The sequence below is a fragment of the Ctenopharyngodon idella genome, chromosome 4, assembly GCF_019924925.1.
Source record: "Ctenopharyngodon idella isolate HZGC_01 chromosome 4, HZGC01, whole genome shotgun sequence".
In the NCBI taxonomy this organism is placed as follows: domain Eukaryota; kingdom Metazoa; phylum Chordata; class Actinopteri; order Cypriniformes; family Xenocyprididae; genus Ctenopharyngodon; species Ctenopharyngodon idella.
The window spans coordinates 8707343-8721218 of record NC_067223.1 but is presented as its reverse complement, the minus strand read 5'-3'; positions in this window follow the sequence as shown (position 1 = coordinate 8721218).

The following is a 13876-nucleotide window of genomic DNA, read 5'->3' as shown; positions in this document are numbered from 1 at the left end:
TATATGTAGTATTCCATATGACTGGATATGATGGATGGATGGATATAATGCTGGGTTGTACATTTTAAAATTAATGTCCATATACACAGCTTGGTTGTTTTAACTCATGTTTGGGTCATATGGACAAACTAACCGTTGGGTTTAATACGTAATTTAAACAAACGGTTGGGTTGGTCCAAGGGTTGAAACAACCCAGCGTTTTTTTTTTTTTTTTAAGAGTGTGTATGAACATTAATATTAAAATATTAAATTTCTATTAAATATTACTATAGTTACATTAATAGCCTTTATTAAATTAACCATTTTAATGCTACAATGTTTCACATCAGTGAAAAACTGACTTACCAATATTGTCCTTTCAAACTAAAGCATGTTGTTTGTTTTCTGCTGCATTTGCAGTTATAGTGTTCATAGAGTTATAGAGTGCGATGTTAGTTTGTTTGGCTGTGTAAAAAAATCAACGCGACGTACTATTAACTCAATGCGACACCTTGCGTTTGATTTGATTAGATTTACTAGCAGGTGCACTCAGAGTATGGTGTGTGCGGCGAACAGCCAATCGCGTGAAGCAACGCAGAGCGAGAAAGAGCGAGAGAGATTTACTTCTCGCGAGAGAGCACGATTGCGCCGTTTGTTGATTAATTAATTTAAATTAAATTAATTTGTATAAACTGTTCGTCCAAAAGAAGGGTTATTCATTTTTAAATCTTAAAATATTTAATGTATTCATTATAAATGTAAAAGGCTAGGCTATTTTAATTTAAATGCTTAAGCTAATTTAATTGTTATAATACGCATTATTATTCTAGAATATTAATTATTATTAAAACGTAAGCCAACAAGACATGACAGCAAAAAAAAAATCAAAGTGAATGTTTGCAATTACCTCTTGATTCTTCTTGGGTACATTATAACAAACACATGTGCAACAAATAGGATAATACAATAAAATACAGAAATACAGCTGCACAAATACAGCTCATGTCACTTTGATCCTATAATATAATTTTAACCTATACATTATTTCTTCAGGCAGACACCTTGACCTGTAATGAATGAATGGATGGATGGATGGATGGATAAGATTATTATTTTCAATTATTTTAACCTTTTGACAACCCTAATATATTAATTTTAAAGTCATAATTTCTGCTTTATAGGTTTAACAAAACAAAAATGAAATCTTTTCCCCCTTGTGATACACGTACCCCTGGATGGGAATCACAGCGCTACTCTATACAAGGAATTCTCTTTGAAAAATGAGAGCGGGTGTTTGTATCCTGTGGGAGTTTCCTGTACGTTTTCACAAGGTGACATTTAAAAGACAGTTTCACACACTGCAGTTCAGCAGCCATGAGCGGCTGACACATAAAAACCTTTATCACCGTCAAACCACACGGTAGAGCAGGACCAGCATCCTCTGTGTGTGTGTGTGTGTGCCATGCCATAATAGTAGCAGCGAGCAGCTCAAGTGTGTGTTGGTTGATAATGTCCTCGAGTGTGTGTGCGTCTCAGACCACGATAACAGGCAATGTGCACCTGTGTTTGTGTGCGTTGATTGCTAATTAAAAGGATGGTGAAAGGTGTGTGCGTGTGGTTTTGAGACTACAGCATTGAATGGGTGCACCTGCTTTCATTTGAAACAAGGAATTTTGTATGAAATTGACAACAGAAAAGTGTTAGTCTGGCATGTTTAATTTAACTGTAAGTAATTAAAATCTGATATGGATAGGTCTATCCAAGTTTGCATACTTCTACACTAGTCTACCTCATTTTGTGGTATAGTGTGTTCATTCAAATGGAAAAAAGTAAAAATGGCAGATGTGGCATTTATTGTACCAAAATTTGTGTACAAATGTGATGTGAATGCTTTACCATCATCTAAAATCGCGTGACTTATGTTTTAATATTTGTATAAGATGTAAAACACAATTTTTGGGCACTTTGCACTTAGGTAAGCTAACATGCTAAAACTAGCAGCAACACCAAACAAGGAGCAAGGCAATACTCTTTGTTCCATTTGAAACAATATTTCCCTTCAAAAAAACGAAATACTTCGCCAAGTACACAGTGTATAGTACATTGTTTGAGACTACAGCTATGAATATGTGAACCTGTGATGTTTTAAACACAGAAGTGTGATATTGTCAACATTAGCATGTGGGTCTTGTATCATATGTTTAACTGTATGTAACTGAAATGCACTGTGGGAATGAGTGTTGTCTGTACACTGGAGAACGGTGGGTGTGTTAAGTAATTGTGGAAGTGTAGGTGTGTGTGTGAGCACTGCAGTTTCCTGTTCTCAGAATGTCTCATTACGATGAAGAGGATCTGACCTCACTACTGCAGTGTGGTGTAGCCTAGTCAGCATGCATCTCACACCCTGAGTCTCTCTCTTTATCTCTCTCTCTCATACACTCAGTTTTCTCCTAGTGGATAATACTAAATAATGAAAATAAAGACGTACATTTTTGTGGAGAAAATGTGAGTTTTCACCCGTCACAACACCAGGGTGCTTTTAGTTTTAGAGTGTTTGGAGTGGTTGCAAGCGCATTGCTATGAAAGGTATGGTCACATTAGCTAAATTTCAGCAAAATTCTATGGACAAAAAAATCCATTGTCTATAGCACAGCTAACACAGAAATCACTTTGAAACCAAACAACATTATGTTGTTCAACGCAGTGAATCTGTCTGACCAACCCGTTGCAAAATCACCAAGTACAACATGTTCCTGGATCAACGTCTTTGTTGATCCTGGAACGACATTCCAATCAACCAACCAGATTTGGGGGACAAGCTTACAGTTTATGTCAAGATTAGGCTTACATGCTTCTACATCAGTGTTATTCACCTATCATTTCCCTCTGATTTTAGAGTTATGTGTAGGGTTAGGTCTAGGGGTAGAGATAGAGTTGGAGCAAACTTTTCAGACAGGAATGTTGTTCCAGGTGTAACCAGTTCTACTGACCCACTCTGAGCGGGATTCGAACCCTGGTCTCCGGTGTGGGAGTCGGGCCCTCTAACAAGGATGTTAAGATGCATTTTGGTCTATCGGATCACAAGTGAATGACGATAAATACAGGTGTAAATGGGGTGTAAAACATTTTGAGCTTGTCCATTTTCGACCATTTCCAGAGACAGTCAAAAACGCATTAAACCTGATTTCTTTTGTAGTGGAAACGTTCATGTGGCTGAATGTGTTTGAACAGCCACTAAAGACCATCTATTCTCCGCCTACTGACCTAACGCGTACGGGAAGCACGCTAGCCAGACTGAACTTAAACTTTGTCAGCTGAAGACCCAAGTTTGGTTTGAAGACGAAAAACCTACCAAGCACAATATTCTCTCACCATTTCACAGCGTTCGGCGTGGTATTACGGCTATCAGAGCAGAAATAAAAGCTGCTGCTCTCCGTATGTTTTTCCATCTTCGGACGCATTAATAAGTAAATTGCGCAAGCTTATTTTGTCCATTAGATTGAAACATCTGAAAAAAAAAAAAAAAAACATTAATTTACCCGCCCATAGACCCTCCCCTTGAGGAAATCAGTACAGAAGTGGTTGAAAGTGGACAAAAGAGATGGATTTAAACACCAAGTGGAAATGGGTATGTGTCTCCCTCCCAGGTGGAAACGGGACCTTACTGGCCTATGACAGTTACATAGGATCAACAAAATATGCTGATCCAGGAACATGTCTACTTTGGCATAATCACAGTGACCATGGGGAAATATTTAGTCCATACACAAAATCCTCGATTTCATGGATTCCTATTGAAATGACTGGATTTCGCCCATGAAAATACGGTGAATGCTGGTAAAGGTGCAGTTACACTAGTGACATTTTGGTGAAGCAGATTTCTGTTGGTAAACGTGGCAAATCTGCATGACCAACTCTAACTGGTTAAATCTTTGGTCATTCCAATGCGTCCAACAATGTCGATTTCAGAAGTTAATTTGGAACATTGAACAGCCCCAGATCCTTTCTTAAAAGTAATTTTATATCCGCTATGCAAAAGTCTGATCGCTTCGAAAAATGATAGCACACCTCAGCGATGATTTTGGGTATCATTCAAAAGTGTAGCACAAATAGTACAAGAGTTTTATGCAAAAGTTTAATAGCAAACACCACTGAAAATAATACTAAACAGTTCCAGAGACATTACACAACATTTAAAATACTTTCTTCCTTTACTTTTCTCTTCTTCTTCGTTCATTTGTAATACAGACACCTCCAGCAGGGTTCTGCTTATCAAGTATGCTTTGTCTAAACCAAACTTCATCAAACACGGCCGAAGGTCTCTGTTGACTTAGTAACGCTCAATGATGATGCAATGTTTCAGCTTAATAGAATAATTGAGTCTCTTTATATTTTATTGACTCTTTGAGAATAAAACACACAAGAAAACCCTGCGTTCTCTCCCTTCCACCGCCTTAAACTTCATTTATTTTTCTGCCGGCTTCTTATTATTGATAAGACACGACTTTTCCTTTATTTGAATGTAAATGAAGCGTTAGATTAACCCGGGCCGTGGATTTGAAATATTACAGATGTATTTGTAGGGAAATTAGATTTATTCTGCTGATCTGATGGATTTCTCTGATGGCTTTTTTTTTCGTCCTCTTTTTTTATTTTTTTTTATGATGAGCACATATTTGATTTCGGAAATGGAAACAGCGCAGCCCCTCTCACTCCATCTGCTGATTATATCCCATGATTACTGAGCTGAAGGTAAACAGAACTCACTTGATGGAGGAATCTTTTGGCTGCCGCATGTTTAGAAGATTGAAATGAGGCGACAGTGTCATCCATGTCTGAACCCTGGCTCTGTATTTTATTTATCAGGTCTGTCTGGCATCAATACATTATGCAATTCCAGGGTCATGCAACATACACTAATATTTGCGACTCTGATCTTTTAGAATCACAATAAAAATGCAATTTAGCATTAAATATAACCTGACATGATGCTCTTTTTTGTCCTACTGTAAAAAATGTTAAGCCTGTACAACAAAAACAAATCTTAATTTCCCCTAGCTTTTTCTTGTTTATTCAACTTCTGTAAATAAGTTATACTAACTGAAAATTAGTTGTCTATGATACAAAAAAATGTTTAGTTGAGTTAACTTAACATTGTTAGTTTTCTGGATAGGCGCAATTATTCTATAACAAATCTTTTTAAGTTGAGCCAATTCAACATTTCTTGTCTGTAGAACTCAATGTCTGAAGTTGAGTGAACAACAAAAAAAAAAATGCTATTGGAAATTAGTACCAAGAAATTTTACATTACATAAACTACAATAACAATGCCAAAGTCATAAACTGAAGTGTGTGCTCAGTGTAGATCTGTATAAGAAAATACACAATGTGAATGATCAAGTTAATAAAAGGCCAAGTAATGAATTAATAATGAAAAAGATAATGAATTGTATTATTTTTATTTTATGGCTACTGCTGCGCAGCTTTGAAACTATATTATCAATGAACATTATCTTAGAACTTAAAAACTTGATTTAAACATTCAGGAACATTCAAAAGGAAGTGGTGTAAGCATTTTTCATAATTAGCCAATATCGACCGATAGGAAAGCTGTGACTTAAAGACAGAACAACGATAATCAAAAATGCACTATTATTAAGCACAATCGCCATAAAGTTCATCTGGATTATTGCCCACATCATGCTGACTTTTCTTTCATGAATATTCTTCTTCGGCCATTTGTTGGAGGTCCCTAATGCTAAATGTCCCAGTTCTAATCTAAACTAAAGCATACGGGTCCCCCTAAAAAAACAGGGTTTGAAACCAGGTAAACCGTTAAACCAGTGCTTATGAAAAGATTAAGAAAACCAAAAATATAACAAGATGGCAATACATTTACAGACAATTTACTCAACAATATAACAAGGGCTTAGACGCAAAAAGAAATTAAAAAGGAAAGAAAAATAAATAAATGAAAATAAATAAATAGGCCTAAAGAAAGAACCTTCTAAACACAAAATTAGCAATGAATACAAGATTATCACAAGGTTATTAGGAAAATATCATAATGAATTGTCTTTTTATCAACTGAGCCCAGCAAAATCTTTTTATTTGTAGTTTTTGACAGGCTTTAGATATTGTATCAGTTAGTTCCCTCATGAAGAGTTGAAGCTCCGTATTCACAGCCAATCTCAGTGACGTCACAGTTACACGACGCGTTCTAAATATCAGCTGCAGTCCTGTATAAAGCTGCCTGGAATTCTCTCTCTCGAGCTCAGTGTGTGTGTGTCTCCAACTGCAGGACGGAAAAGATAAGACTCAATAACGATGGTCGAGCAAGTTTCTTCGTGAAGCTTCGCTTGGCGAGTCTGTGCCCAGTCCTTCGCGGGATTGGATTGCATACGCGAAACGCAATTCTCGCGAAGGATTTTACGTGTCTGCTGCTTTCATTGTGCCGCGGAGCAGCATCCGGTCTCCGGCACGGCCTGGCACCCGGTTTACTCGCGCTGATGACCCCCAGGGAGGCACGTGAAACCGGTATACTTGGCCCCCGCTGCCAGGGTGTGGTGGGTGGATGCAGCGGGGGCCAAGAGGGTCCCGACCCCGAGTGGTGGAGTGTGGTCGGGTTGGGGGTGTGATAGTGATCGCCAGAAGTCGGGTGTCGTGGTTATTCTCTCTAATCAAATAACCTTCTTTAGTTGTTGATCACTGTTAACACCTGTTATACCTTAATATGAAGATCTGCGTGATAATCAAACACAGGCACACAATTATAAATTGTGCATAAAATGTCTTCTACATTATGCCATAAACTAGTTACAAAGTAATGCAAAGTGTCAAGGTAAAATTCCCTTACTGTTATTGACCAAGTAACTTAGTAACTTTAATAAGAATCAATGTATATTTCATTCACACAGTGAATACGATGCAGAGTTTTAGTTTTTAAATTAGATTACTTTATTAAATGTTACTTGGCCCCCGCTGCCAGGGTGTGGTGGGTGGATGCAGCGGGGGCCAAGAGGGTCCCGACCCCGAGTGGTGGAGTGTGGTCAGGGTTGGGGTTGTGATACTTATTGGCAAAAGGGGGGTGCCGTGGTTATTCTGGAATATAATAAAACAACCTTCATTAGTTGTTGATCACTGTTAACACCTGCTATACCTTAATATGAATAACCTTAATATGAAGATCTGTGTGATAATCAAACACAGGCACAAAATTATAAATTGCGCATAAAATGCCCTATATTATGCAATAAACAAGTTGCAAAGTAATGCAAAGTGCCATGTATCTTTTCAAATATAATTTGTCTCTTTAAGTGTATCTAAATAAATATTATGCTCTATATTAAAAGAAAACAATTAGTCTCCTAAGTTTATTTGGAACACAAAATATTCCGTAATTTCTGGCAACAGACAAACATGTGACTTAGTTGTCCAATCTTTTCAGTCACACACATATGTACTAGTAGTTGTACAGGTGCTGGTCATATAATTAGAATATCATCAAAAAGTTGATGTATTTCACTAATTCCATTCAAAAAGTGAAACTTGTATATTATATTCATTCATTACACACAGACTGATATATTTCAAATGTTTATTTCTTTTCATTTTGATGATTATAACTGACAACTAAGGAAAATCCCAAATTCAGTATCTCAGAAAATTAGAATATTGTGAAAAGGTTCAATATTGAAGACACCTGGTGCCACACTCTAATCAGCTAATTAAATCAAAACACCTGCAAAGGCCTTTAAATGGTCTCTCAGTCTAGTTCTGTAGGCTACACAATCATGGGGAAGACTGCTGACTTGACAGTTGTCCAAAAGACGACCATTGACACCTTGCACAAGGAGGGCAAGACACAAAAGGTCATTGCAAAAGAGGCTGGCTGTTCACAGAGCTCTGTGTCCAAGCACATTAATAGAGAGGTGAAGGAAAGGAAAAGATGTGGTAGAAAAAAGTGTACAAGCAATAGGGATAACCGCACCCTGGAGAGGATTGTGAAACAAAACTATTCAAAAATGTGGGGGAGATTCACAAAGAGTGGACTGCAGCTGGAGTCAGTGCTTCAAGAACCACTACGCACAGACGTATGCAAGACATAGGTTTCAGCTGTCGCATTCCTTGTGTCAAGCCACTCTTGAACAACAGACAGCGTCAGAAGCGTCTCGCCTGGGCTAAAGACAAAAAGGACTGGACTGCTGCTGAGTGGTCCAAAGTTATGTTCTCTGATGAAAGTAAATTTTGCATTTCCTTTGGAAATCAGGGTCCCAGAGTCTGGAGGAAGAGAGGAGAGGCACACAATCCACGTTGCTTGAGGTCCAGTGTAAAGTTTCCACAGTCAGTGATGGTTTGGGGTGCCATGTCATCTGCTGGTGTTGGTCCACTGTGTTTTCTGAGGTCCAAGGTCAACGCAGCCGTATACCAGGAAGTTTTAGAGCACTTCATGCTTCCTGCTGCTGACCAACTTTATGGAGATGCAGATTTCATTTTCCAACAGGACTTGGCACCTGCACACAGTGCCAAAGCTACCAGTACCTGGTTTAAGGACCATGGTATCCCTGTTCTTAATTGGCCAGCAAACTCTCCTGACCTTAACCCCATAGAAAATCTATGGGGTATTGTGAAGAGGAAGATGCGATATGCCAGACCCAACAATGCAGAAGAGCTGAAGGCCACTATCAGAGCAACCTGGGCTCTTATAACACCTGAGCAGTGCCACAGACTGATCGACTCCATGCCACGCCGCACTGCTGCAGTAATTTAGGCAAAAGGAGCCCCAATTAAGTATTGAGTGCTGTACATGCTCATACTTTTCATGTTCATACTTTTCAGTTGGCCAAGATTTCTAAAAATCCTTTCTTTGTATTGGTCTTAAGTAATATTCTAATTTTCTGAGATACTGAATTTGGGATTTTCCTTAGTTGTCAGTTATAATCATCAAAATTAAAAGAAATAAACATTTGAAATATATCAGTCTGTGTGTAATGAATGAATATAATATACAAGTTTCACTTTTTGAATGGAATTAGTGAAATAAATCAACTTTTTGATGATATTCTAATTATATGACCAGCACCTGTATTTATATTTATAATTCTTTCTCCCGCATTAAAAAAAGTTGATGTACGTTGACGTTGAACTCCAAAAGTAAGCTCCACCGCCAAGGGCGTGGTTTAGCATGAGAGAAAATGATGTCGTCTACAAATATACTTTTTAAATGTATGGTTTATTTAAATATAACAATTTAATAAAACAGAATAGTACATTTGTGAAAAGTGTTATGTTCTGTTTGTGCAGCATATTACACAAATGAGATGAGATCATAGGCGTTCACTCCTGTTAACAAAACTTCACACACACACATTAAACTTCACAGTAAAAGTACTTTTCGATAATAAGAATGATTCATACTTGTATACAAGTGTCACATGTATTCAAGGAAAATATATTTAAATATTCTTCAAAACCATATGGAATATATGTCTATTACTTACTGGCGCCTTTTTTAAACTACATTTTTAAAGGTTTTTTTTTTTGTTATCATTGACTCACTAATGTTTTTGACCCTTTTATTATAAAAATCAATTTAGGCTGTTCATTTTCTGCCAGTCACATAAATGTAAATGAGTCTTAAGACAGAGAAAGAGATCATTAGTGTTAGTGAAGAGTGTATGTTTATGCAATAGAGGAATATATGGACAGAACATTGGTGTGTTCAGCATGAGTGTGTGTGTATTCCTGCTTAAGGCTGTCTTTGCTCTCTCCTTCATGGCCCGAGTCCCAGCTCTCAGCCTGACCTCTACGCCACATACAGAGAGCAAATGAAGAGGAACTAACACGCAGCCCTGCATCTCTCCCCTTCACTCCACAAGCCTTTCGTATCTCTCTTTTCCGCCCCACAATTCCCTTTTATCCTCTAATCATCTCTCCCTCCTCTCTCTTTTTATTGCTTTCATACCCGTGCTCACCTCAACGCTCCTTTAGGTTTTTTTATTTATTTATTTCCTTCACTCACAGTGAGGATAAACTTTTATATTCAAAATAGCGTTGTCATGAAAAGGAGGGATAATCCTGTTTTCTGCTCATGTTCTGCTCAGGATGAACCTGCAAGGTGTCTCAAGTACATACATCTCTATATTCTTGTTAACACACAGTGAGACAACTTTTTTTTCTTCATTTTTTCATTTATGCTTAGCAAGACACTATAAAAGGGTACATAAAACTACACTAAAAAGAATTGTTGGTTTAACTTAAAGTAAGTTACCTGGTTGCCTTAAAATTTTGAGTTCAATGAAATTACAAATTTGAGTTATGAAGAGAATTGATTTAATCAACAGAAACTCAAAATGTTATGTTATCTGAACCACATTAATTATCTAAATTGAATTGACAAAAGAAAAAAATGTGATAAACCATGAAAATAATTTTTTATACTATCATGTTTTTGAGACTTTTTTTTAGGCATATACCATGGTATTCTTTGAAGTTTTTGTAATATACCATGGTAAATGAATATAGTAGTCATTCATTACCTTGGTATACATCAAAGTATTATGGCAATACCTTACTTATGAGGTACATTTTATGGTACTTTTATAACGTTTTGTATGAAAAGTTAGTTTTGTAATGATAAAAAGCAGTTTATATGAGTTGTCCCAACACGTACCATCTGTTCACTTCTCTTCTCATCTTCTCTCCTTTTCCTAATGTTCAAATTGATCAAATTTTCAAGTATGAGTGTGTGTTGATGTTGCTTGCTCCCTCCTGAGCAGTCAAACCATTAAACCACATTAAAATACAGTATATATGAGACCAAAAATATATATGCAAACATATCAACCCACAACTGAAATCCAGAGAGAGGATTCTGGAGCTCCCCATTTCGGAATACACAGGCATGACACACTCATACCAAGATGGGCAGAGGGAGGGAATCAGTGTGTGTGTGTCTAGGGTCTCATCTCTTGTCCATGCTAATGAGCGTAAAGTGACTTCACTTGCTGCAGCTGTCCGGCAGGCTGCTCCGAGTCGATTGGTGGCAAAATAAATAAAGATCTAGACGATGTGGTTTATGGATGACTGCTTCTGTCCTGAAGGCCGGAACACAGGGACAGTGAGGGTCTGTGGGGAAGACACAAATTACAATTATTAACACACACATACACACACACACACTCACTCACAGATGCAGATACTGCAGTCACAGCCTGAGTGCATTGTGGGACATTAACACAAATTATGAAAATGGAAGAATTGCAACCCAATATAGCAACTTTTGAACTTTTTTTTTGAGATGTACACTACCTATCAAAAGTTTGTGGTCAGTAAGTTAATGAGAAATGTTTCTTGAGCACCAAATCAGCATATTAGAATGATTTCTGAAGGATCATGTGACACTGAAGACTGGAGTAATGATGCTGAAAATTCAGCTTTGCTATCACAAGAATAAATTACATTTTAAAACCGAAAACTGTTATTTAAAACTAATAATATTTCACGAAATGACTTTTTACTGTATTTTTGATCAAATAATCGCAGCATTGGTGAGCATAAGAGACTACTTAAAAAAAAAAAAAAAAAAAAAAAAAAAACCTTTAAAATCTTACTGACCCCAAACTTTTGAACAGTAGTATGTATACTGTACTATATACAGTACATAAAAGGGATAATATATATTTTAAGTTCATTTTCCAGTTTTTCACCTTTTTAGCTTTTTTTGTTGTTGTTGTTATTGCATAAATTCACATAAAAAAAGTTGTAGTGTGATAAATGAATTTTAAAAGTACAAATATTACACATACAATAAAAACATTTAAAAAAATGTAATTTACTCACCCTCATGTAGTGTTGTAGGACTCGAAACCGGTCTTAAGACCATTTTTTGAAGGTCTTTGTCTTGTCTTGGTCTCGGCCGCATTTGGTCTCAGTCTTGTCTTGTTCTCAGACTAAAAGGACTCAGGATTTTATTTCAAGACCGGTCAAGACCACAACTGCGGGGATATCGCTAAATTGTCGTTGCATTGTCTGATTTCTTTGTTTACATCACTAATTTGATTGGAGTTTTTCAATTGATTGGTAACAGCTCTATATAGTGTTAATAATTACTAATTGTAATTATTGATTAAAAATAAGACATTTCTCAGGCAGTAAATGTGGATCTTTCAGATGAATTTGAGGAGTGCTTGTCTGGTCTTGGTCTCGACTTGATCTCAGTTTAGGTGGTCTTGACTACAACACTACCCTCATGTGCTTCTAAACTCGTATGACTTTCTTCTGATTTTAGGCAGGATGTTTAGTGCTGTCTTCCATACAATTAAATTAAATGGCAACCAGTCTGTCTAGCTGCAAAAAACATCATAAAAGTACCATAAAAGTAATCAGAACAACTCATGCCCTCATGTGTTATTCATCTAGCTCTCAAATCATATTTGTGCAATTTAAATATATGCATATTCAAATTAGTTGCAATTGGTTATGAGATAACCAATGACATTTGCCACCATGGACAAAAAAACATTTGAATGTACACAAATTAATATGTATTTCTTTTAATACAGTAACTATAAAAGAACCAGAATCCCATTTATAATAGTTTTAGATGAAGTATAACATGTCACACTGTAGGACACTGCTATCACTGCTTGAAATTTCATGTCATCTACTCACAATATTACCGTCTGCTCACTCCACACCAAGTAATCCAGGTTTCACCAAGCCCTTCCACAGTAATTTGAAGCACACAGCAGACTAGCCTCCTCGCAGAAATAAATGGCACTCAAGTCAGTGACCCTGATCCAAACCCGGCTTCATTACACGCTCACTGAACATGGGCCCTTCTCACCTCCTCCTCAGTCTGGACTCGCGTGACGAACGGAACACGTCTAATAATGACGGCTGCCAGTCAGTCATTCAGCTACGCTCTGCCTCTGCCGCAATGATCTCTAGACCTTAAATGTGCCTGTAGTGAACAGAATTGGAATTATTTGGGGAACAAAATGGCTGTCTATTATTTGTGTGTGACGGTGTGTGTATTGATGGCCTGTGGCTCATGGTATACGTCACACTTTAGCATGTGGTAATGACAGTCCTTGGGCCATAGAGTCTCATTAAGACTGGACACAAACACACACACACACACACACACACTTCACTAAAGGTTATGAAGAGGGCCAGTGCACTCTGAAATTGTTCTGTAAATAAGCACAGCATTCATCTATAACCCAGACCACTGGATTCCCCTCTGGGATAGTACAAATCTCATGTCAGACTTCAGCTGCCAGCATTTATTGGCTTGATTTTTCATTGTGCTCATGATATAGTTATAGTACAGATTGAGATATTTGTCTGTACAAAATCGGCTGCAGCTGGGGTCGATTGCGATAATAGTTACTGTGGATCAGAGCTGGCTGGTGGGTGAAAAGTTTGAGCTGGAGAGGGGATTATGAGTGTTCATGGTGCCCACGACCAACAAATGACTCATCCGAGATGCATGTGTATATGTTTTATATGCTATTTTGGGGCATTTTGACACTTTTATTTCGAGAAACAGTAGAAAGATGACAGATTATGATGAAGAGAGAAGGTGAGGGACCATTATACATAATTAGCTCCTGCGTGAACTGCTCAAATGTTCGTGCTTGGAACATATACAATGCAACGCAACAACATCTGCAATTAGTTTTAATAGGAAATAGGGGCATAGCAACCATTAGAACCACTTTTTAACATTTTTGGAACCTACTTCTTCGATGTATTTTGGAGATTCATGTTACAATTTATTTTGTTTGGCCTCAGTAAAAAGATTTTTTTTTTAAAAAAATGGCCACATAAAACAGAGAATAACGAATTAGCACAAGAGATAACGTACAGTAAACTGGTCATTATGTCGCAA